Here is a 26115-nt window from a genome sequence, read left to right on the forward strand (position 1 = left end):
AGAGAAGAATCCAGATGGTTAACTTCAAAAATATTTTATTCACAGAAATGAAACATTTCACTTTCAAATACAATGGCATCCAAGGGCATTATAATTTTTTCACATAATAATAATATTATAATGTGAAAAAAGCAGGTAACAAATAGCATGTTTGGCCTGATCCGAGTTTTACTTAAGATATGTTTTCATATATGCATATGCATTTTATGCCTATATACATATCTGTTGCTTAAGACAAAGTGGAATTATACCAAACAGGCTGTTCTACAAATATAAATGTAAGGTATGACAAAATCACGACAAATGTTCACAGTAAATTCTGCAGCTTGAAATTAGTGACAGTATATGTTTTCTCTTGTTTCTTGAATTTTTCAAATTTTATATAGGACAAACATGTATTACTGTCACAATAAATATTTATAATTACTCTATGCAACCAGACTGAACTACCAGTTACTTGCCTATGTCCAGGTCTCTCTCACAGCCAGGTTTTGCAGACACTGACAGTCCCCTGGCTACTCACACCCCAAGCCCACTACCGCTCTTTGCCCAACTGATGTGCGAACATCTCTCAGCTATCACCTTGGGAGTCACCTCCACCAGGAAGCCTTCCTTGACAGCACCTCCCCAACTCTGCACCACTGATGAGGGAGAGGCTTCTGCTCTGAACTCCCACAGCACTGAACTCAGCACAATCCACTGTTTTTGCCCAATTATCTATCTTCCCTGAGAGACTATGAACTCCAGGAGGCTAGAAATCTGGTTCAAAAAAATGTAAGATCCCTAAGAATATATACATATGTGTAACTGAATCACTTTGCTGTAACCTGAAACTAACACTACATAGTAAATCAACTGTACTTCAATAAAAAATTAATTAATTAATTTTAAAAAAAGTAAGATCCTGACCACAGGAGACCCTGTAGAAAGTTATCTTCAGGAAAAAAAAAAAAAAAATGTTATTCAAGTGACAAATTCAAATTTGAAAATAAAATGTTTAGAGAGTTAAAAGAAATTTAAAAAGAGATAGGTGATTAAACTATTCTTAGGAAAATGATATTACCATTCACAGCTATTACCTGAAATCACATCTTTGAGTTTACACATCCACTTTCTCCATTGTTTTGTGTCACAAATGCTTTGGAAAGGTCCACATGTTCTTACATATTTTACTAACTGTATTTTTACATTTCATTTGAGCAGAAATTTTTAAAGGAATGCTGACGCTCAGTCCCTATCTTCTGTATATATTTCTCCCAGTGACAAGTGTATCAGGGCAGAAAGGGCCTGGGAACAGAACGGTCACCTCCAAAGGGAAGCAGCTGGCTATTTACACACTCTCCCTGCCCCCAAAAGAACTACTGCGACTTACAGTATCAAACACCGAATAGTGCTGGTTTTCCCAGCAACAGGAAGTCTTCATCAATAACCTGAGAACCTTGCAGACATAAGGTTTAAAGAGTCACCTAAGAAATTCCACTACTAATAAGCTCAAAAGAGATGACAGATTGGGTAGACGGTTTCTTGATTGAAACAAGTTATTTTAAAGGGATTTAAATTGTCAATTTGGGATTAACTCAGTTTATTACTTTAGTTGACACGAGCTGTTTTTCCGCCTCCCCTGAATACTGCATTCTTCATACACAAACTCTCCACGGGCACTGCAAAATGCAGAAAAGCCAGGGGGAAATATTTCCCTTAAATACCTTTGATTTTACACCTGTTATAAAATATTATTCTTTCAAACTAGTTCCCTGGAAAGCTGGCCTATGACAAAATGATGTTTCAGTGTTTGTGAAAATCACTCCTTTTAGCAGAATGACCAACATCACCAAAGTAAAATTTATTTTTAAACAGCAATGCTTCTAATTTCTCAAGAATGTGAGAATCACTCTACAGGAATACACCTACATGTTTGCAGGAGCGTAGAAAAAGGTCTGTGAGGTCACACTTGAACTGTCAACAGAGGCCACCCTTGGAGGCTGGGAGTGACAAGGAAGTGACAAGGGACTCTACTTGTACCTTATATGTATTGTTGGAGCTTTTATGACACAGTATTACTTTTGTAATTAATTGGCACTGATATAAAAGTAAAGAGTAAAAAGAAGAATCACCTTATGTGGATAAAAGTTCCTATTTTGTGTTAACACAAATTTGTGATTTTATATATAGCCTTTTCTTAATCTGGAAACAATTACTGTAAGGTATATGGAATTAAATTATTATAAATTACTATACATAAATATATAAAAAGTAATTATAAAAATCATGGAAGATAATTCAAGAATATATGATTCAGTTTTATAAGGATATACCCTAACCTATGGAAACAGTATGAAATTTTAGCGCTTTGCAATCTAAAGTATATTAAAGAGCCAAGTTATTCTTTCCACGGACTTGTGTTAAAACTTCTTTTAAAGCAACTGGAAATAAGATGTTTGGGTCAAGCAGCTATACAGAGTTACTTCCCACTGAACTGGTTCACATATGAATGATTTATGTGTGACTACATGTTTCTTTGGGCAACCATTAAAACTGGCATCCTTGTTCAAGCTCAGTTTTTTTCATATAGAAGCTGTACACACACACACACACACACACACACACACACAGAAAAAGGAATATTTGAAACTCATTGGCAGATTTATAGATCAATGTGCCAGATTAATCCTGCACAAAGTATCTCTCTTCCTTATATACCACATTTTGACACCATGACTACAGCAACCATATGCCCTGAATTTTCAAAACAACCCGGATTCATCATATTCTTCTTTTCCATTGGTCACATAAGTACACTTACATTTTTTAAACTGTGACGATTTTTGATTCAGAAATATTAATCTGCATAAAATTCGGAATAAATAGTTACCTAACCCACAGGGTTGTCATGAGGATTGCAGGTAGTCTCCAGCACAGGGGCTAAGATGAGAAGTACCAGTGTCTGGTCTCTCTTCCTGGGGAGCTTGTATGTGGACTGGCTCAATCCACACGGAACAACGACAGATGGGACGGTGAGGTTACAAAGCAAATCACAGTGGAACATGTAACCAGGGGCAACAGAAGAGAACCCAGCCAGGTGCCAGGAGAAACTTCCTTCCAGCTATTCATGGTCCAAAGTTTCACCTTGGATCCAATGAGAAGAACTGAAAGTAAACTCTAAATCAATCAGGTAGTAACACCTACATATACTGTGCTTGTGGTATAAATAATCAGATGCTTTGAGAAAAACAGATATTCCTTCCAAAAGACCCTTGCACGAAACTCTAATATAGGGTATTTCAATTTACTTCTGAATATGTCTTTTTGTAAGTATGAGAATTTTCTTTCCAAAATATGTTAATAATAATAATAGTAACCCGTACTTATGATGTAGCAGGTGTGGTGCTAAATGAGTTGTATTTTATCTCATTTAAACATTTTAACAAATCTATGAGGTAGGTATTATATTCCATTTCACAGATGAAGAAACCAAGGTGAAGGAACTTGCCCAAGGTTGACAAGCTACGTACACAGCCAAGTTAAGACTCAAACCTGACTACATACATTCTACAAATTTTGAAGCACAACTACTGAGAAGAGCAATAACAAGAAAAAATAAAAATAAAATGGAAGGCAAGCTGGGATTAAGGTTTTACAACAGAGCCTCAAAAGGGTTAAATTCGGTCTAAGAAGCCTTTCCCATGTATATAAGGAAGGTAGACGTTAAGACGTGAAAAAGCCGAAAGCACACACTTAAGCATGAAGGTAACACATAGAGCAATAAACAGATGGTCTTGGGTATCAGGAAACTCCTAGGCTATCCTAAATAATTTAAAGAAGCATAACTCAAATTGTTTATGTATTAGCCATCTGGGTTGCTATGCATGTTATAACCAGAAAAGGAAGCAAACAATGTGAAATAACAATTTCAAATCATAAAAATCACAGACCCCGGCAAAAGAAAAATTCTCTATTTGCCGATTTTCTGTAACAAAACAAAATAAATTTTTAAGTATCTTGGAGAATTTGCAGATGACAGAGATCCTGTAAATTTTCTAGCAGATGAAAATAAAAATAAATAAAAATTAATAAAATAGGATCCATGATTAAGACAAAATATTACTGGTAGGCTTTAAAAATTAAGTGTACTTAATATCAACTGAAGTTAATAACACTGTATTGTAAATTTGCAAGCTGCTAAGAGACTAGATCTTAACAGTTCTCATCACACAAAAAATTAAGTATTGCATTTATCCGTATGCTTTGGTGAATGTAATACAGGCTATAGGTGTACATGTGTACGTAAATGCATGGAAGTTAGGGCTTTCAAGGGATCACTCAAGACGTCTCAACACTTAGCCTCATTTCCCCATGAAAGTTTTAAGGACATCAGCCATAAATTCTCCTGTCACCACGTCACAGAAGTCACATCACTGAAATCAGCCTCCAGCATTCCGCAGTGGGGCTATTGTCACTCCCAACAAATGTTTTTCTTGTTTTTATGGCAAAGCCGTATAATATAATTGATACAGCATGGATTTTGGAATTCTCTCTGAAAGGAATCTTTGTTCTACTAGGATTTAACCTCTCCAAGGCTCTGTTTAGTCAACGGCAAAAGAGAAGTATTACAAATTCTGTCCTTGCGCCTTTTCTCACCGTCTGAGATGGCCCACACTCTGTCTGTCGAGCGTGTTTCTCTCTAAATAAATCCACTTCTAACCCATCTGTCCTTGTGATATTCTATTGTTTTGTGACTCTGTTGTTACCTTGCCTTTTTGCATCTCTAGCTTGGGCAGCAGCCTATGAGAAGTACCTGCTTTCATGCCTGACATACCATAGTGCTCAATAATTGCAAGGGTTTTTTTTTCTTCCAGTTTTACTGAGATGTAATCGACATACAGCACTGTATGAGTTTAATGTGTACAGCATAAGGATCTGACTCACATCCATCATGAAATGATGATCACCATAAGTTCAGTGAACATCTATCATCTCATATAGATACAAAATTAACAAAATAGAAAAAAAAATTTTCCTTGTGAAGAGAACTTTCATATATAACAAATAGCAGTGTTAATTATATTTATCACGTTGTACAGCGAATCCCTAGTACTATTTATTTTATAATTGGAAGTTTGTATATTTTGACCACCTTCATCCAATTCCCCCTCCCCCACAACCCCTGTCTCTGGTAACCACAAATCTGATCTTGTTTTCTATGAGTTTGTTTGTTTGTTTGTTTGTTTGTTTTTGAAGTCTACTTGACCTAATAATTGCTAGGTCTTTGTTTTCCTCTTAAGATTTTTCAAGCTCTAATAAACACAAGGTATCTGAAATGACAGCCCAAATCATCATTGAAGACAAGATTCTGGTATACAGAACAGTCAACACTGAGAAGTAAAATCCACTGTAACACAGTGCCTGACAGCTACCATTTATTGGACACTTACTGAGCCTTAAAAAAATGCAAGAAAATACCAAAACAAGTTTAAGTGCTGTATGAGGAAGGAGGGTGGGGACCACTGAAGTTCCTGAAGGAGGCAGCTGCATCCAGTGAAAGGCAGGATCTGGTGCTGCCCCCTGCTGAGGAGCAGGGAGCCTACACACTTACTGCCAGTTCCTGGGCCTAGAATGACAGGTTAATAAGTGTGGCCAGATCAGGAAGTCAGAAGCTCCAGAAATGGTTAAAAAATCCACCGCCCCCCACCCCATTCCCCGGGAAAGAACTTAATTTCCAAGCATTGCTACTATAGAAAAGTAGCCCGGTCAGTCAGTTACAAGAAGGTTCCAAGTAAAAGAGCCCAACAGATAACTGCATATAATCGAGGCACACACACTTCAAAAAAGTCAAGAATAAAGCCCATAAAATATCATTTGATTTATTTTTAAAGCAGTCGCTTGTTTTTTGTTTTTTAATTCAAGGCAATTTCAGACTCAGATTTCTTTCTAAGGACAATTTTGGAATAATTGTTTTTCAGTCCTTCTAATGACAGAAAGTTGGATACAGCCCATTACATAAGACCACATAGCGTCTCGAATTGGAAAATGGTGAAGTTTAAAGTGAGATAAGAAAATTTAGGTCTTTCATATATGTTCCTACTTTCTTATAGTTGATACGGGATGAAGAATCCCTTTCACTTTCCTGAAAAACTATTCAACTAATTTTCCTAAACATTTAATGGAAAGTCAGAAATGCAGGACACTGCAATGAGAAACACATCAAAGTCAAAAGACATTGCCTATAGGATTATCTGATAAATCCAGATTTTATGTTCCTTCTTGGAATAATGAGAACCATCAGTCCACAACTTAATTTCAAAGTAATAGCTCAGAAAACTGACTTTTTAAATTACTTTGCAAACAAAAAGGTCCGGGTTATATCACATAATAATTATGACGCCACCATAATGCATTTAAACTAGGAGAATACATTTTGTTTCTAAGAGGGCGTTGGGAGTGAGGGTAAATTAAACTATGAACGTTACAAGCACTGAACAAGACACATAGATCATAGAGTTATCGTTTCTTCTCTAGGAAAAACATTAAGAAATAGCTTTAAGTGATTTGTGAAGTTTTAAACCTAAATTCCAATACCATTTAGTCCTTGTTAGTTATTATTTAACAAGAAACAACAGGTTTTGCTTCTAAATGCAATTCTTTGTCTAGGGATCAAAATGAACAGAGCAAGAGTTAAACCAAATATTATGAGAAAAACTAAATTAATATACCAAAATGATGCATGTTTGATAGCTTTAAAGTTCCATGAACTTAGAAACTTACAGTTTGATTTTAAGTTGATTAGTCCTGGTTATTTACGTAAGGTTAGACATCACCCAGTTTCCAAATATTATCAGAGAATATTTGTTTTAAATCTACCATGAACACTTGCCCACGGCCAAAACATGTTTCAGCAGATGAGGAAAAAATGATGCTGGTGTCTTGAATGACAAATGAGTCACAGAAACCTGTGAAGGCACTGTGCCAGCAACTCCAAATTAATTTCATTGCTGAATTAAATAAATACAACTTTACTAATGTAAAATAAAATGTTTCATTTAAGCTAATGGTTTAAATAGAATGTATCGTGTTTTTAAAACAGAGCTTAAAATATACATTTTACGTCTGTACCAATTTTGTATATAGCACAGACCTATGAAATTTATTCTTCAGACAGTAGAGTCCCTAATCGACCTCCAAACTAACAGGATGCTTCCCCCCTCATTACAGCTATGTTTATTTTATTTTTCTAACACCATGCACATGAGATGCAAACACTTGTTGATATGAGGTCTCTCACTTTTAAGACACAGTTGAACCAATATAACTAAATAAGACAGTATATGAATAATATAATTTCATACAGATTTGTATAGCACCTAAAACATTATAGTCAATCCCAATGATTTCAGCAAAGCTTTCATTTATAATCATAATCTTGACTAAATTAAAAGCTAAGATCTCTATTACTTAACTTCACTAGAATATCTTCAATGTCTGCTGACTTAAAAAAAAAAAAGCTCAATTCTTCCTCTTTAATGCAAATTACTGGCAATTTGGTACAATTTTTGTTTTCCAAGATTTCTTTCAGCTAGTTAAAGAATGGAACTGAATTCTCAGTTAGGATAGTCATTTAAATTCAAACTCCATTTTTAAAATGGAAGCCTCTTTTCTGAAGTTAGACAGAAATATTATTTCTGATCTAAATGGGTTTCCCTGGATACAGTCTAGCTACCTAACACAAAGTTGGAGAATGATATTAAAATATACATAGAAATGATTCATGGTTCAAATTCAACAGCTGTGTCAGAATATACAAAATCTTAATATAAAATTATCTATGAATCTCTATGCATTAATTCTACATTACTGTAGAAACTGAGGTAGAACAAATTTTAAAATCAAAATCTAACATTGAAGTCAATAATTTATTTTATAAATAAATTTCACTATTTTAAAATCAGAAATAAGTGAAAGCAAGTGACAACTTCTTTCTATCATTTATAATCTTATCAGAAGTCACTTTTTAAAAAAGTACATAGTGTTCATTTTGGCCCAGGGACTGTACTAAATATTTTACGAACATGAACTCATTTTAATTTTTCATAAACGCTAAATTAGCACTCACAAAGTTAAAACTAGCACCCCATCCAAACCACTTTGGTTTGGTTCTGTTTTCAAACTTTCCCCCAGATACAGTCTTGGGCTATGGCCTGAAGCAGCCTCACCATTTTCAACTGAAAGCTAAAAAAAAAAAATCATTTCTTCATTAGATCTTCCTATAACACACCCTGTTGATTTGCTGCTATCAGTCTCCAAAGATATTCTGAGGTTTAAAAAGTTAGAAGTCTAAATTCTTTTGAGATACACTATGTGCAAATTTGGACATTTAATATGTACTGTGGCTACAATGCTTTTGTTAAAACACTTTACATTCAATAGAGAGGAAAAAAAAAAAAAAGGCAATGCTCTCAAATTTCCACAGATGCCGAAGCTGGTCAAATTTTATAGCTCAAAATTCTTTCTATAGAAGAAAGCATCCACACGGCAGCAAAGTTTGAAAGTGGAATTTCCCTAGAATGTGAATGCATAATGATAAACATAAGCGACTAGCAGCAGTGGGTCGTCTCATGAACAAATCGCTCTCTGTAAGGTAGGATTTTTGCTTTGCTTGGCACTAGGAAATTTAAAATGCTCCTGTAAAACAACTTTTGATGATCCTACAAAGCATTCGATTTTTCTGCTTGTTCTGCAACAAAATTCTTTGTATAGTATTCTCTCAACACCAAATGGTGCTCAGAAGGCAGAAATCAATCCTGGCTAAAGGGACCTGATGATTCCTTTGTTTCATGGCATAGAAAATATATTCTTTTAGAGTCTGGGGGATTGAACCTGCACTCAGAAAACTTCTACTAGGATTTGTCACTGTCCCGATTTTGCAACCTATTTTTTAAGTTTCAAGACTAATTATAAAACGAAACTACTGGAATAGAGTGATTTCCCCCATCTGGCACCATCTTTCTAAAAAGTTTAAGAAGCTGGATAAAAAGAAACAAAAAAGAGGGCTAAAATATTTGCTATTTTACAAATGATACTCTTTTGGTACAGTATAATGGGTTTTTCTTTACTGGTTTCTCTTACTCTTTAAATGTGTTAAATTTCTAGTTTATGTTTAAAAGAATGCTAAAACAACTTTCTAAATGTAAAAAATATCAAGGAAAAGGGAAAAATCAACTTTATTTTACCTACATAATGCCAAAAGAGATGTGTCAATGTTTTTACTGAAATTAAGCATACTTTTTTTTTTTTAAGTTAATCTTGGGTGTCATAGCAACACTGCCTTTAAGCTCGGTTTTGCTGAATGAATAAATCAGACCAAGTTATTTTTCAGCAGTTTAATTCTGTTCACCAGATCACTGCAATTTTAATAAGAAAAGCACAGAAATAAATGTTTTAGGCTACCATCAATTATTAGGGAGGTTTATTCCCAAACTTGTTAAGTAGATGCCAGTAGTAGTAGCATTCTCAAAGTTTAATAATTGAACAAATTAACAAAGCAAACAAGCTTCTGGCAGGAATCTCTGACGTGAGTGAAGAAAAGGTCTATAAGAGCTCTCATTATTTATTTGCAGATAACTTTTGCTAATATGATGAGTTTAACCTATTCCTTAAAACAAATCTAGCCATTGTAATTATGGTCTGCATCCAATAAAAATGTAATACAGAATCCAAAATATATTTTCTTCTTTACTGTATTTACATATGTATGTTTCTACCTTTACAGTTGGTTAATATTTCTGCAAAGAAGCTTTTCAGGTTGAATGTCTATACATTTGCATACACACATTTTCATGTTGAAATGTCAAGAATCCAGAGATATTTGAGAATTAGTGGGATAATGCACATCCCCTTTTCTACTTCCAACTTTGTATAAATTGTAGGCCGATGAGAGGAACCCAATTCTGCACATATTCTCACAAAGTCTGTATTGTATGCTCAGTGTGGACAAATTTCTAATAAGCCTGATTAAACCATAGATACGCTAATGAAGAAGTAGTTAGTAACTGAGACCTGGTTCTGGTTACTTTTACAGTTAAGTGCAAAAATTTAATATTAGAAATGCCCAGAGATACTGTTCATTAGTACATTTTGATGAACTACATTTATATAGTTCCTATAAATAGGTGATGTTCACATATTTTATTTGAATGGACTGGAGCATTTACTTACTATTTTTTATCTCCTTACTTGGAGCTGCACTATATAAAAATTTAATCAGGTCCCTCAATCAGGCACCAGGCTAAGACACATAGCACTGATCCCCCAAAGAGATCACACGAGATTCGCTATTTGTCATATATCACAGATAATGATGTGCACAAGCACACATGGACACAGAAAAATAATTTTGTCTTTAAGCAACGCGTGATGAATATCCTAAGGAACAACGCGGAAGCTACAGGAAAAAAAAATGTGTTTGTCCTTATGCCTATAGGTTCAGGAAAAGGAGTATGTACATGTAGACAGAGAACAGAAAAGCCAGAGATTCACTAAATAGTAATCAAGAGATGTTCTTCTTTAATAATAAACAAGTATAATTATGTATATCATCTCACTTAATCCTTTCAACTAGCCTAGGTGGTGGCAGCAAGTGAGGCACCGAGGCTGATGAAGGTTAAATGAGGTGACCGAGGTCACACAGGTACATGCAGCCCTGGCGGTATTTGAACCAGCTGGCCTGGTTACCATGGAGTGCGCTGCAAGACTTTAAAAGTGGGCAAAAGAGTCTTGCTTGGATACAAGGTAAAATTTGTATCCAGGGCTACCATTATACCTGGGAAAGAGAAACTGGTGAAATTGTCTGCTCATTTATGTCAATTCCAATCAAGATTTTTTTTTTTCAATTTTAATAAAAAGCTTAGCAGTTTAGTGCCTTGGAGGGGGCGGGGAGGAATAGATGGGTCTGTTTAATTAGAGTTACAGGAGGTTAAGCTCGGACAGATATGTTTTGCATCTTTTATGTACTCACTGGGGAGACACTGAGGGGAAGGTGTAGGGGACAAGATTGGAACTTGTTTCTAGTTAATTACCAGCAACTTGCTTGAGTGCAGAGCACGACCTGCCACTTTGGGGTTCTGAAGCTGATCCTGAATTTTCAGGAAAAACTGTATGTTCAATCTATGGTAGGCTGTACGTTTAAAGTTTCTTCTTCTAAAAGTTAAAAAAAAAAAATCATTCAAGTGCTTCACCAGGAATTTAAATTTGCTTGCTTTCATTTATTTCCCTATCGCTGATAGCATCTAGATGAACTTAGGTGGCTAAGTCATTTGATAAAGAATGTGACGGCTTTTTGATAGATTAGAAAAATCGTTTCAATAAACACAGGTTACAGGTTGTATCCTAGCCTTAAGTTAAATCGGAATACGAAATGCAATCCTCTCCTCACAGTAAATATTTTATGGCTCTTCTCCATGATTAAGTCACTTTGCAGAATCCAAAGTACAAAAGAAAATTTCTGGAGCATTTAAAGCAATGTCTTTTGGGAAGAAAATTAAGTTCTTTTCCTGCAATGAAAACAACAGACAATACATTGCAATGAAGTTCACCTTAAAGTTAAAATGTAAATTTAAGTGTGGTATGAGGTCTGCCAACTTCAATTAGTGGTTACTGGCACAGCCTGCCCAGCTGGCCCTGGGGTGTCTATTAAATAGCCGTGAGCTCTCACTATAGGTGTAAAGCTCTCTGTCCACACACACATGCCATCAAGTGCACTTGGCCGTGTACAGAGGAGTCCATCCCTGTGCCTGGAAGCAGAGAGGTCCCAGTGGTCTGAGACAAGCATTTCAGTCATTCCTGGGAAAGTATCACTTTGACAGCTGGATTAAAAAATGATTTATGTAGAGAATATATCTGGGTTACGAGGCATTAGAATTTCATCTTTTTCAATTTCCAGCCCCCTCAATAAGCGTGCTTCTATTTGACCTAACCAATCACCAACCCACAAGGATTTTCCTTAGGTTTCCTCAAATGCTAATGATGTAGCAAATCTAATTAAGTTCATATGATTCACTTCGGCAGTAGGTATTTCAGTGACTCCAGAATTGCCAGAAGGAAATCTGAAGCGTCTATTCTCTCTCCAAAACAATCATGCCGCGTGCCAAACTGATAACCATTAAACACAGCCGCAGAGCAAACATAGTGGGGTTTTGGTCCTGTAAATATAGTGTTCACACATCAATCTGCCCTGCGAGCAATTCTGGAGGCAGACCCACCGATTGCTGGTTTCTGTTACTGTTATACGAGGATTAGATGAGAGTATTAAGTCACTTGTTTCACTCAGCACAGCTTGAGCAGATTTCTCCATGCCATGAGTTTCCTCCACCTAAGAACACTCACTGAATGCCCCAAATATTGATAAAAACTTTCGATCAGCATCTTGTTGAAACGGCTTTCAAGCTCTGTAGCTCACGTGACAAAAGGGTAAAGATGGCTTTGGGTGTTTGTGAGAGCCTATTTAGGGAATAACGAACATGCAATAGATTGAACCTCATTCCTGAAGAAAATCCCATATACTGTGTTTATTATAAATGCTTTTTTCTTAAGGTTTGTAAAATAACATTTATTTCTTAAACGTTTACACGTGCAAAACAAAAGAAGCAAAAAACAAAGGCATCCATAGTCAACAAGCAGTTTACCGTTTAATGTGTCCTTCTAGGTCTCATCTGTGTATGTACACAACTAATAAACGCTTTGCTTTTCATTACATTAAGTGTGCAACACGAACCTACGGACACATCTGAGCTACAGAAATTCAACTCTTTTTATTTCAGTAATTCGATTTCCATGAAAGGAAATTCTTTTCAGAGGGGCTCTCCAAACTGGGTGGGTTGCCGGATGCTTAAGGCCATGACCACACTCCCTCCAGAGGCTGTTAGGTTGCTATGGCAACTGCCCTTCCCCTATCAAGAAGCAACAGCTCTGAACCCTACTATTCTGAAAAACAAACAAACAAACAAACAAAACGGTTTCCTTTTCTGTGGTGATAACATGAACTAGTTTCAAGACTGAAATGACCACTTTTCGTGCAAAACAAATATCTTTGCTGACTGAATTATTTCCCTAGAATGCAGCTTTGTAAATAAATGCAAAAAATAGTAAATTCAGCCATTGTACTCCAGTTCAGTTTCAAAACACAGTAAAATCTGCGGCATAAGTAATCTAAGGATGTTACAGCTGGAACACGTTATAGTGTGGAGGTCCAGGCAGAAGAAAGTCAGGTTTCCAGAGAGCAAATGACATATTGAAAGCAAAACTGACAGCAAGAATACAACAGAGGCTTCCATGCAGCTCTTGGAAGTTTCTTAAAAGAAGCACATATTTCAATAGCTCTATTTCTTATCTGTGGTTGTCTGCAGATACGTAATTATTACTGTGCAAGGTAATGCATATATTGATTACATTTATTAAGTTACATACATCTCCCTCCTATTTAAGGAGGTAAGGAGTTGTCTTCACTGGCTCAGGCACCAATAGCTAAATCTGTAAGATGTGCCTCGTTTTACGTTGGGAAAACCACCACTGAAAAGTATCCTGTACACTGGTTTTCACAGCCTACGGTATTAGAGGTACAATGCCTGACACAGAGTAGGCATCTGTAAATACTATTCCAGTTTTTACTTCTATTCTGTTTCACTCTGGGGTGTCAAGGAGCTTAGTCACTGACGAGGCAAAAAAAAATCAACAAGACAGGAAGTGGGGTGCAGAGATTTTTACTCCTTGGCGATTAAAACTGAACCCTCTTACTCACGTACCAGACCCCACACTGTTGCCATTGTGATAAGGTCCCTCCCCTGGTTAGAAGCTTTTCCTGGCTCCCCAGAGCTTATACTTTATCACCATGTCCCTCCCAGCCCAGTACAGACACGCACAGGCCCACCTCCATTCCAAAACTTACTATTTTTTTTTTTTTTTTTCCTTTTGGCTGCTCTGGGCAGCATGCAGGATGTGGGATCTTAGTTCCCGGCCCAGGGATGGAACTCATGCCCCCTGCAGTGGAAGTGCAGAGTCCTGTAGCCACTGGACAGTAGAGAAGTCCCAAAACTTACTATTTTATAACAGCACCTTCACACAAACCTCTCTCGTCAAAAACGCTCTGATTTTTCTATCCCCTGCTATCTTCACATAGATCACTTTTCTTTTTTTTTTAAATTAATTTTTATTGGAGTACAGTTGCTTTACAATGTAGTGTTAGTTTCTACTGTACATATACCCAGAGAAAACCGTAATTCAAAAAGACATGCACCCCAATGTTCATTGCAGCTCTATTTACAATAGCCAGGACATGGAAGCAACCTAAGTGTCCATCAACAGAGGAATGGATAAAGAAGATACAGTACAGATATATAATGCAATATTACTCAGCCATAAAAAGGAACAAAATTGGGTCAGTTGTAGAGACGTGGATGGACCTAGAGAGTGTCATACAGGTTGAAGTAAGTCAGAAAGAGAAAAACAAATATCGTATATTAACATATATATGTGGAATCTAGAAAAATGGTATAGATGATCTTATTTGCAAAGATCACTTTTCAAATTCAGCTCAAGTACCCATTTCCAAGAAGTCTTTGGGACCTAGAGATTGTCATACTGAGTGAAGTAAGTCAAACAGAGAAAAACAAATATCATATGATATCGCTTATATGTGGAATCTAAAAAACGGCTACAAATGAACTTATCTACAAAACAGAAATAGAGTTACAGATGTAGGAAATAAACTTATGGTTACTAGGGGGAAGTGGGGAGGGATGAACCGGGAGATTGGGATTGACACATACACACTACTACATACAAAAAAGATAACTAATAAGGACCTACCGTATGGCACAGGGAACTCAATACTCTGTAATGGTCTATATGGGAAAAGAATCTAAAGAGCTGCTGTATGTACATGTATAACTGATTCACTTTGCTGTATGCCTGAAACTAATACAACATCGTAAATCAACTATATTCCAAAAAAATTTTAAAAATTCACGTATTCCATCATTCATCAATCAAGTATTTCAGAGCCCAGTGTGTCCCTACCTCCAGAGAGTTTTATATTCTACTGGGAGAAACAGGTATGAGGAAGTGTTAGAAAGGCAGCAGGCAGAGGTCTGTGATAGACAGTAAGTTTTATGTGCTCAGGGAAGGGTTCCCCAAGGAGGCAGGAAAGAGCTCGTGTGACCCAGAGACGGAGAGAAGGCCCATGGGACCACAGCATGGGGGTGGGGGAGTACACACCCAAAGAGGGACAACAGAGCAACGAGGAGGGAAGGGGGCACCAGATGGCCAATAGACCAGCCCTGGCAGGAAGGCAGTGACAGATGGTTCTGATAGTTTACATATATGTAGCCTTCAGAGAACATACAAGAGTTATAAGATTCTCCAGGTAAACTCAGGGCTCATTTACAGGAAATCAGAAATAGCATTAGAGATGAATGCTAGAGTTGCTGATAATCTGGGTGAGACACAAAACACTACAGGGATGAGGGCAGTCATTCAAAGTACACAAAAGGAACAGATCACTTTTTGTGTGTCATTTGGAGGAAACTGCCATTTCATCTGGTAGGAAAACTTTTTAAGGATCCACACAGAAATGCCCACTTCGGAGGAAGTTAGGAAAATAAAAATAGGAGATTTTAGAATTGAAAATATTTTACTGGAGTTTGTGGCTAAACGGAACCCCGTCTTGGCTAGGATTCAAACGTCTTTTCTAGTCACACATTTATTACCATATCCAGTGTCTTAATGATAATATCAATTTCCCATTTACACACACTACTGATTTCTTCTCCCTATCTCGTATCTCTGTATCTCTCTCAGTGGCTTTTTATGATTATGTATTGTAAAGAAAAAGGCTCCAAATTGAGTAACCTAGCAACGTGTACAGAGATCATATTTTAGACACAGTATCTACTGTTCCTTTGGCAAGAGAAGTAGGAATCCACTGCAGATAGAAACAGATTTTCATACACTTTATCTGGGGCAGTAGAGAGAAACCTTTCCCCCTCATTCATGTCCCCCCTGGATTTTCTGTCACCAAAGCTGATTACAATATAGCAAATTCTGAGCTAGCCCCATAATAATTTTGCTAACTAGCAGCTTGTGGTGATTGTGAGATAATCTAAAAATGAAGGCAAAATATAACTAGAAGTTTTCTGGGTATCCAATTAGCCAATGTTTAGAAGGGTATATTTGTTTTTCCTTAGCATTTATTTTAATTGATGGTTTAAAAATTCTATTATTTGTAATCTCTTAGAAAGTTTAAGTAAATTCTAATTAGCTATCTTTTTGTGTTGTGAAGAAAATGTTTTCCAATGACAAAACATCATGACTTCTTTGGGCTTTAGACTAATACTGTTCTAAAGAGTAGAAGACTCGGGTGCTTGTCCTGAACCTGGTACCAACTAGGTAAGTGACAAGCCAGTGGCTCTAGCTTTCCTCCTCCATCATTCACACTGCGGGTAGACATTGATCAGCAGGATGATAAAGGAAATCAAACTCCAGTTGCTGAAAGAACAAATGCCTTTCTTGAATCTTTTTAAGAGAAATCATCCTAGCATGCAATGTCTGGCACATGGCAGGTACACACTAATTAGAGGTTCACCTGAAAAATTCCAGTTTTCACTTACCTTCACATCTCTCCAGCTGGAGAAAAAGGCAAGGGTTTCAGAGCTGTTAGCCCTTCAATACTGATAACAGACGCAGCAGATTTTGAGCAAAAATGACTTCACCCTAATTCCTTGACAAAGCTTAGACTCAGCTGATTGTCTCCGATGACAATTTTGACACTTAAATGGCAAAAAGCAACAATAAAATATAGATGGCCACACAGCCAAAACAAAACAAAGAAGACAAAAGAAACCCCTAGGACCTTATGAAGTTACAAAGTGTTTTTGTTTAAGGTATTATTCTGAATAAATATTGAAAGGAGCTAGCTTCATAGTAACAAGATCAAAAAGCACATGAGTGCTGGCCATACTGGTGAAAATAATCTTATCACCATAAACAAAATGGGTGAGGAAAGACTTCCCCAGAGGGAAGCGGAGGAATTTCTTGAATAAGGAGTGCAGAGAAGGGGGGAAAAACACTATTTCTTTTGTAATAAAACCCCAGAAAGTTTGACAAAATGTTCTTTAATGGTGAGATGCAAAAAATAGTTCCCTGGGTTAAAAGGTAGGAGCCATCTCCTCAAGTGAAGATCAGAACCTCTAGAAAATGGTAAAAATGTTACAGATTTAGTAAATGTAGGCACAGGACAGGCTAGAAGGAAATATCTGCAAAGCACAGTATCTGACAGAGGTCCTGCGTCACAGGATATGTAAGCAACACTCACAACTCAACAGTAAAAAAAGAAATGATCCAATTAGAAAGTGGGCAAAAGACAGGAACAGCAGACATTTCGTTAAAGAGGTAGATAGATAAGTAAGTACATTAAAAGATGTTCAACGTATTAGCTATTGGGGAAATGAAAATTACAACCACAATGATATATCACTACACACCTATTTGAACAGAAAAATAAAGACAGTGATAACGCCAGACACTAGTGAGGATGTGGAGATCTCGAATACACAGGTAGTGGGAATATAAAATGGTACAGCCACTCTGGAAGACAGTTTGGCAGTTTCTTATGAAACTAAACTTACCATCTGACCCAGCAATTGCACTCTTGAGCCTTTATCCCACAGAAGTGAAAACTTATATCCACACGAAAAATGTGTACACAAATATTCACAACAGCTTTTTCACAGTAGCAAAAACTGAAAACAACTCAAGTGTCCTTCAGTGTAGGAATGGTTAAAAAACTGTGGTATAGTCATACCTACCAAGAAAAACTAATCAGTAATAAATAGGAACGAACTACTGACATATACAACAACAGGGATGGAGTTCAAGGGCATGATGCTAAACAAACAAAGTCAGGTCTCAAAATATTCCATTTTTTATAAACCTTCTTGCAATGACAAAACTATAGAGATGGAGAAAAGGTTGGTGGTTGCCAGTAAACTGGAGATGGGGGAGAGTGTAAATATAAAAGGGTATCATGATGGTGGTGTCTATCCAAGTCTATATATGGGGTAGAACTGCAAAGAACTACATACACACACAGACACACAGACACACACACACACAAATATAGATATGTGTGGATAAATGGTGAAAAGTTCTAGTTAACACTATAGTATTTTCTGTATGCCATTCAAAATGTCCCCATAAAAAAGTATCAATAATGTACATACGTAAAATAATTCATCATACTGAATCCCTGTGACTTCTATGTATGGAGTGGGCAGTACTGACTGTCTACCAGCACCCATTCCCATCTTTTCCTCTTCTCATAGTATCCAGATTCCCTTTAGGGTTCCATTCTTCTTCCTCTACTCTCCCATGAATTTGGAGGGAAGCTGACACTTCCCCCAGCTCAGGGGGGGCCTCCACTGACTTAGCAAATGGGCATATTCTATTCCTCTGACTTCAGTCCCTGGTTCAGGAAGGATGACCTCTATGGTCTAATCGGGCTGAATCTAGAACTCTTGCTTGGAACTGTTATAAATCTATGGCCACCATGAGGGAAGTCAGCTCTGAGATCAAGCATCCGATACTCAGACCCCCTCCCACTTGATTTAAAAAGAAAAGGACAAGGTAGCCACATGTGGGAGGCGGGGAGAGAAGGATGGGGAGAAACAGGAGGGGAGTGCAGAAAGTACAGGTGTATTAAAATTACCTAGAAGGTTTTGCAGACTACACGTTCATCCCCAACCCCTAATGGTTGACTCCCCACCCCAAGGGAGTGGCTGAGCCTCACGGCTATATATGCAAACACACACATGCTAGCGGGTTGTTCCTGATATGCGGATGCTGTATTTATTGCTGGAGTTCCTTGAGGTAAAGCCCCATCCCTCTTTTTCCCTTTCCCACCAAAATATATCAACATGGCAGTCCACATTTCCTGTCTGGTTTCCTCCCCACCGCTCATTCCTGCAATGACTCCAATCTACTCGGGCCTTACAGAACCCTCTCCTAGAGTAGGACTCACTTGACTGCACATTAAAATCACTTGAAGAGCTTTATTATTTTATTTATTTTATTTTTTAAAAAATATTTATATTTTTTTTTATTTTTGGTTGCATCAGGTCTTAGGTACCACGCGTTGGCTCTTTGTTGCGGCGCGCGGGCTTGTCTCTAGTTGTGGAGTGTGGGTTTTTTCTCTCTAGTTGTGGCGCGCAGGCTCCAGAGCGTTGGGGCTCTGTAGTTTGCGGCACGCGGGCTCTCTAGTTGAGGCGGGCGGACTCAGTAGTTGCCCTGCAGCGTGTGGGGTCTCAGTCCCCCGACCAGGGATCAAACCCACATCCTCTGCACTAGGAGGCGGATTCTTTACCACTGGACCACCAGGGAAGTCCCTGAAGAGCTTTAAAAATAGATGTCTCTGTCCCACTCCTGCCCCCCAAAGTTCTGATTTAATTATTCTGGGATATGGTCAGGATTTTTTAAAACCCTAGGAGATTCCAATGTACAGCCAGGACTGAGAACCAGTACACTGCTAAACGGCTGCTACAAATGACCTCTGAATCATTGAAGTCAAGACTTTTTTCTCCGCTGTCTCTACCTTAAGCTGAACAAGTGGGGAAAAGAGTCACCAAATGGGAGAAATAGTATTTTTCTTACTAACAATTCCATAGAGTTGGAAAAAGAGGATTAGCAAAATCAATGTGCAGGAAAGAACTCTAGGAATGTAGAAGTGAGCATGATGGCTAAAGTGTGAGAATTTAAAGGGAAAACAATACCGTTTGAGAAAGTACACTTTGGGGGAATACTGACGGGGAGAGAGGAGAACTCACTGCAGACAAAATTGTCGACAAATTTCTCTCTCCTGCAAAACAGTTTGAAATGGGTCTCTATACTCGAGTGTAAACCCACTTGTTAAACTCTGATTAAGAAAAGATCCTTAAGGTGTTTTAGTGTCTTAAAATTTGTTTCTGTTGGGAGGTAGCGTGTGTGTTAAAAGAAAACGTGGGATAACAGAATTTATCATTTTTTGTGCCGATAAAAATGATCACTCTAAAAGAAATAAAGGTCAATTTGTATTATGTGTTCACAAGTAATACAATAACTCAAGAGGCATTACTAGCAGAAAACAAATTAAGAAGGTGTTTTTCTGTAGCTGACATAACACTAATAATATTATTACAAATATTATGAGCACATACCAGGAGGTGGTTAAGCATGTGACCTGCATTACCTCATTAATCCTCATGAACATTATGAGTGGGAAGAAGCTTCATTACCCCCATTTTAAAGATGAGGAAACTGAGGTTTAGAAAGGCAGGTGACTGGTCCAAGTTCGCATGTGGGAGAAAAAATATTTGAAATCAGCTCTGTCCAGTTCCAGAGCCTGTGGTTTTTTTTTTAAATTTAATTTTATTTATTTTTTTATACAGCAGGTTCTTATTAGTCATCCATTTTATATACATCAGTGTATACATGTCAATCCCAATCTCCCAATTCATCCCACCACCACCACCCCTGACCCCCACTGCTTTCCCCCCCTTGGTGTCCATACGTTTTTTCTCTACTTCTGTGTCTCAATTTCTGCTCTGCAAACCGGTTCAGCTGTACCATTTTGTAGGTTCCACATATATGCGTTAATAGACGATATTTGTTTTTCTCTTTCTGACTTTCTTCACTCTGTATGACAGTCTCTAGATGCATCCATGTCAGAGCCTGTTTTCTTAATTGTTATGCTCTTTTATAAATTCTTATGGATTCACCAAAATTAGTTTAAAAAAATTTTTTTAAACCCACAGACACACTAGGCTATATTTTTAAAAAGTCATTGGCAAATTAACAAAGAACATTTTGGATATAAAATCCGGAACCAGTCACTCTGGGGAGTGTCCATAAATGTTTACTGGTAATGATGGAGAAATTATGATTTTATACTATTCATGATTCATGCTATTTTTGCAATTTTAAAGTCCTCCGTTTGTGAATAAACTTCCCCATGACTCTGCTTTTCATTTCCACACAACCACAAGTCACTAAGCCAAAGTCTTCTCTAGCTAAAGGTGGCTAGGCAGATCCCAATTCCTAATGGATCCGTTTCTGTTTAGAACACACACACCATGGACTGCCTTCCATGGACTTGAAAATGGTAGCCTTGTAGTAAATAAAGGAGAAATGATGGCAGTATTTTGCATAAGTACTCACCTCATAGCTGCTAGATAATGTACATATACCTGCTTTAGATAGTGATGATCAAAAGTGGAGTACCTCTTCTCTTAAATGAATGCTCCTCCAAGGCATGTACCCTGTTCTATCCATCATTGCTTCTCTACTTCCCACCACACATGGGCCACTCGTTTATTTCCAGGTGGATTAAATTACCGTGACCATTCATGCCCCAGGCGTCCTGCTCAGAGCATCTTCCTTGAGGAACAATGTGACTACAGAAGCAGGGTTTTCCAGGAAAGGTTACTCAACAGAATTGGGGAAAGATCCCAAGTTACAAATCAGAAGATTAGAGGGCAACAGTTCTCCACGGCCCTTCCCACCCAGTCATTTAAAGATGGAAAACATGACAGTCCACACCCGCAGTGCATGTCACTAACGGACGCTGGCGCCCATGCTCTCTGAGCCCAGGAGCCTTCTCAGCACACACTTTGGCAGCTCCTACAAAGAGCGATGGGGATTGCACGTGCGGTGAGAGCTGCCTGACCTAGACTAACTATAGCCGACCCTTGAACGACAGGGGCGTGAACTGCACGGGTCCACTTACAAGCACATCATCTTTAATAATAAATACGAGGTACTACACATACCCAGATGTGGACCCACAGATACAGTTATGTGTGGAGGGTCAGCGCCCTTAAGCCCCACATCATTCAGGGTCAACTGTATACTGTCTAATTTTTTATCTGTTAAAAATGTCACCACTTTCATAATGTAAACTTGCTTTAGGTCAGGGTATTTGTGTGTGTGCCTCGGTAATTTTATTAGATTTTTATTCGTTATATACTTTTTTCGGGGGCCATATCCCAGATACAGTGAGAAAATATCTCATTTTTGTGAGCATATGGAAGGTTTAATTGAATCAGTGGCCAAAAAAACTGTCTCTAAGAAGGTATTATGTTTCTATTAACATTTCAAAAATATGGTCATCGTTGCATATGTCTAAATGTTATAAGAAAACTTTATTTACGGACATTATAAAGCAAGAAGGTGGAAGAAAATGATATAAGGACATATTTGTCACTATTCACAATATGATACTGTAGTAAAACAAATTTTAAAAGGTAAATGGACTATCAAATTTGGAAGAAAAAGGACTAACTCATTTATAATAGCTTTATAAAAGTTGAATTCATGCTTTCTCTATTAAAAAAACAAACGTGTTCACTTGGATATGACAGATTTCTTTTTGCTCCTTTGAAATTAAGGAGAAAGGGTTCATATTTAGTACATCTTAAATTTGGCAACATATACATTCAGCAACATTTACACAATGTCTCCTATTTCTTTAAAGATTTACAAGCAAATACAACATATGTCTGATAACCCAACCCCCCAAAAACCTGATTCTACAACTTCATCTATTAATATTTTAAAAGAAGCTACTGCAAAGGTCACCTTTAAGATGATAATTATATAGCTTAGAATAAAAAGCAGTTTCTTTTAAATGATCCTTCTCCATATTATCACCAGACTTAAAAACAATAATTACATAGTTTAAAAAAAAAATGTGAGGTCAACTTTCTAATATAAATTAAGCATTACAAATTATTTTGTAGAAAACTGACAATTCCTATAACTAAATAAACACATCCCCTCATCTGGAAGTGGTATCCCCATGGCTTCAGTACACACCCACTTACGTAATATAACCAAAGGACTGCAAGGTTTCGTAGATATCTAGAGGAATCTCGTGAACCATAAATAAGAGAAAGGCTGGCCCAAATCAAGACATTTCTGCCATACGATTATGGCAGGAAAGTGATGAGTAATTCAAGAAATATCATGATGATAAATGGTGACATCAGTACATTACAATAACATTATTGAATGTTTTCTGCATGCTGTATGCCATTCTGAAAGCTTAACATTATTAACTCATTCAAATAAGGCAATGTGGTGAGCTGGGTACCACAAGGGGGAAAACAGGAAAAAAATTTGCCCAAGTCCACACTCTTGGCAAGTTGTCAGCCAGTATTCTGGTTCCTACTGGTTCCCTTTAAAAACAAGGGGTGAGAGAGAGAAGAAAAATGCAGGTTGCGACCTGTAATTCTTCTCCACATCGACAATTCCACAAGCATAGCTTTTTCCATAAAGACTGAGGGAAAGCAGAAGACTTCTCTGGTCAGGATGGTCCTGCTATCGGTTAGCCAAACCCAGCCTCCTCTGAACAGCGTTCCCTGAATCCCCCAGGGAGACCTGAGGTATTACCTTTCCTGCGCTACTGTTATAACACACACACAAACATGTATTACATATATATACACAAACGTACACACATCCATCCTGTACACAGCACATCTCGCTATTAGACTATTAGCTTCTTGAGGTCAGGGACCACACCTCTTACCCGATCGCACATTTGAATGATTAACTGATTAAATTTCTCATCTGGTTTTAGGAACCCCGAACTGCTCTTTAAAGAACAAAGCTGCCGTGAGAAGGAGTAGGGGTTGGTTGAAAACCTGATGTAAAATGAGAAAAAAATAACCAGTTCATGTTTGAGTTTCACTGAATACTCTGTCTCATAAGGATACAGAACTAGCATTACTTTTATAAACAAATTAAATTATTATGATTCAAGGAGAATCTAAGACAAGTATAGCTTAAGTTCTTAAGATGATTGGACTCAATTAAAAAAGAGCTCACTGAGGTTTGTAAATGTTTTAACATCTGTTTTATGATTTAACTGTCAAACTAAATTATCCTCAACTCAAGACTGTACTACCTAGAGAAGCCTACCACTTACTTTCACTGTTTCAGAACCTTGAAATTACAGAATATGCAGGAAACCTTAGAAGTCACTCTAGTCCAGCAACTTGCCTGATGGGAGCGACATCCCTGACAGATATTTTCACTGTTTAAAAGGCTCCAATTACATTGTAAAGCAATTATACTCCAATAAAGATGAAAAAACTTTAAAAAAAAACAAAAAACAAAAAACATTAGTAGACTGTTGAGTCCAGATTGTAAGAAGCTTGGAAGCTGCCACTCCATTATAACAATAACTAAAAAACTGAACAATTTTAATTATTGAGATATAATTGACATATAGTATTACATTAGTTTCAGGTGTACAACGTAATGATTCAATATTTCTATGTATTGTGAATTATCACCACATTAAGTTTAGTTAACATCCATCCCCACACATAGTTATAATTTTTTTCTCTTGTAATGTGTGGAGCTATGTCTTTATGTTACCACATTTTTTCTTTTACACCTTTAATCTTTCAATAACTATTTAATCAATAACCTTCGTTAAATTATCATAGTTAAAATAAAAAAAAAAAACAAAAATAAAAGGCTCCAATTGATAGAGCATTTTTCCATATAGAATCTTCTACAGACCAGTTGACAGTCAAATTTATGGTACAGATAGTAAGGAAAGAGAAGGAAGTGGTCATTCCTTCTGTGCCTACGACATGTCAGATATTGTGGTGGGTATTTTACACATTTTTAAAGAATTTACTCTTCACATCATCCCAATGAAACACTATGAGCTACATCTTATAGATGAAAAAATGACAAGCTAAAATACAGGATAATACTACTTCCTCTCTAACTAAAAATAACTAAAAGTCAATGCTATACAAGTAAATATTTCAAAGCAAATAATTTCATAAAATTAATGAGGCTACAGAATGTACAAGACAAAAATAATAGGTAAAATGCATTCTTGCTTTTCAAATTCAATGATCCATATTTTTAACAGTAGACCAGAAAATAACCAATAGGTTTATTATAAGGAAATATTTTAACAAGTAATAAAATAATATTATAACAAATAATAGCAGGTACACAACAGGTTATATTATTTACTTTGAGGAAAACTATAAAAGTCATGTGAGTGTGCATATGTGCATATATAATATATATATATGAATGGCAAGCTAAATTAGCAAATAACAAAATCTATCCAATTTTCTCATTTCATCTGAAGAGTACTGTTTAACAATTATATTATAAGGTGTTTAACCTTATTATTGAAATATAATGTAATGATCAAATTTAGTAAACTCTGGTGTATATAGTAGAAAATATATTTGAATACATTCTATGTTCAAAATTCGTGAAATTTTGCTCTTTCATTTCTGCTGAGGCTTGAAGTGGTGAATAGACAAACTAAATCGTCAACAATAGAAGGTTTAAACTACTCTTACATAATGGAACACTTGATAGCCATTAAATATTTTTGAACTTAATTAAGGATATAGGACATCATGATATCATGCCAAATGAAAACAAAACAAAACAGGAAACAAAAGACACACACATACACAGACACACACAAAAATGCCAACAGTGTAAAAACAAAACAATATACACGTATATTTAGGTATACAGAGACAAATATGATAAGGAATAGTCACTGCTTCGTGGACCCTAAGAGTTTAGTGTAATCTTTTCTGTTTTTCCAAGTTTGCTCATTTTATTCTATTCTATATTATAATTAATTTGTATGTTTTATTTCTCATTAGACTGTAAGCTTTTGGGGGCCAAAGACCATCCCTTAAGTGCAATTGTAGAGACCTTTGCAGTATTTTGTATTCACAACATTTTGCTGAATTGAATTGAATGAAGTGTAAGGTAGTCTATGATTTTACTTTAAGAAGAGTTTCTATATCTTTTAAAGTTTCTTTTATTTGAAGACACATTTACAGCAGTAAGTAGTCCAAAGCACATCTGGACACAATTCCATCTGAATGGATTATCTTCTGAATGGATTATCTACAATCTCAGTAAATTTTTTCTCTTTAAACGGGTTTATATCCTAATTAAAAAAAAAAAATTCTACTTCATTGGGGTGTGTGAAATTCACATTCTGCTAAAAAGAATGAGACAAGAACTAATCAATGTCAG

The 26115-nt window shown here is 36.7% G+C and overlaps 1 protein-coding gene and 1 long non-coding RNA gene across 6 annotated transcripts in view; one reads left to right on the top strand and one right to left on the bottom strand.

Annotated features, from left to right (window-relative positions):
• BCKDHB (branched chain keto acid dehydrogenase E1 subunit beta) overlaps nt 1-26115 on the bottom strand; it is a 233057-nt gene that overhangs the window by 151 nt on the left and 206791 nt on the right. The gene's annotated exons all lie outside the window — the stretch shown is intronic.
• The window catches only part of LOC309666663, a 137176-nt gene continuing 111063 nt past the window's right edge, over nt 3-26115 (top strand). For all 4 annotated transcript variants that reach the window (XR_014267213.1, XR_014267214.1, XR_014267215.1 and 1 more), the window contains exon 1: nt 3-8632. This is a non-coding gene — a long non-coding RNA (uncharacterized lncRNA). The remainder of the gene's footprint in view (nt 8633-26115) is intronic.

Source organism: Balaenoptera physalus (genome assembly GCF_965194825.1).
Source record: "Balaenoptera physalus genome assembly, chromosome: 9".
Classification (NCBI taxonomy): Eukaryota; Metazoa; Chordata; class Mammalia; order Artiodactyla; family Balaenopteridae; genus Balaenoptera; species Balaenoptera physalus.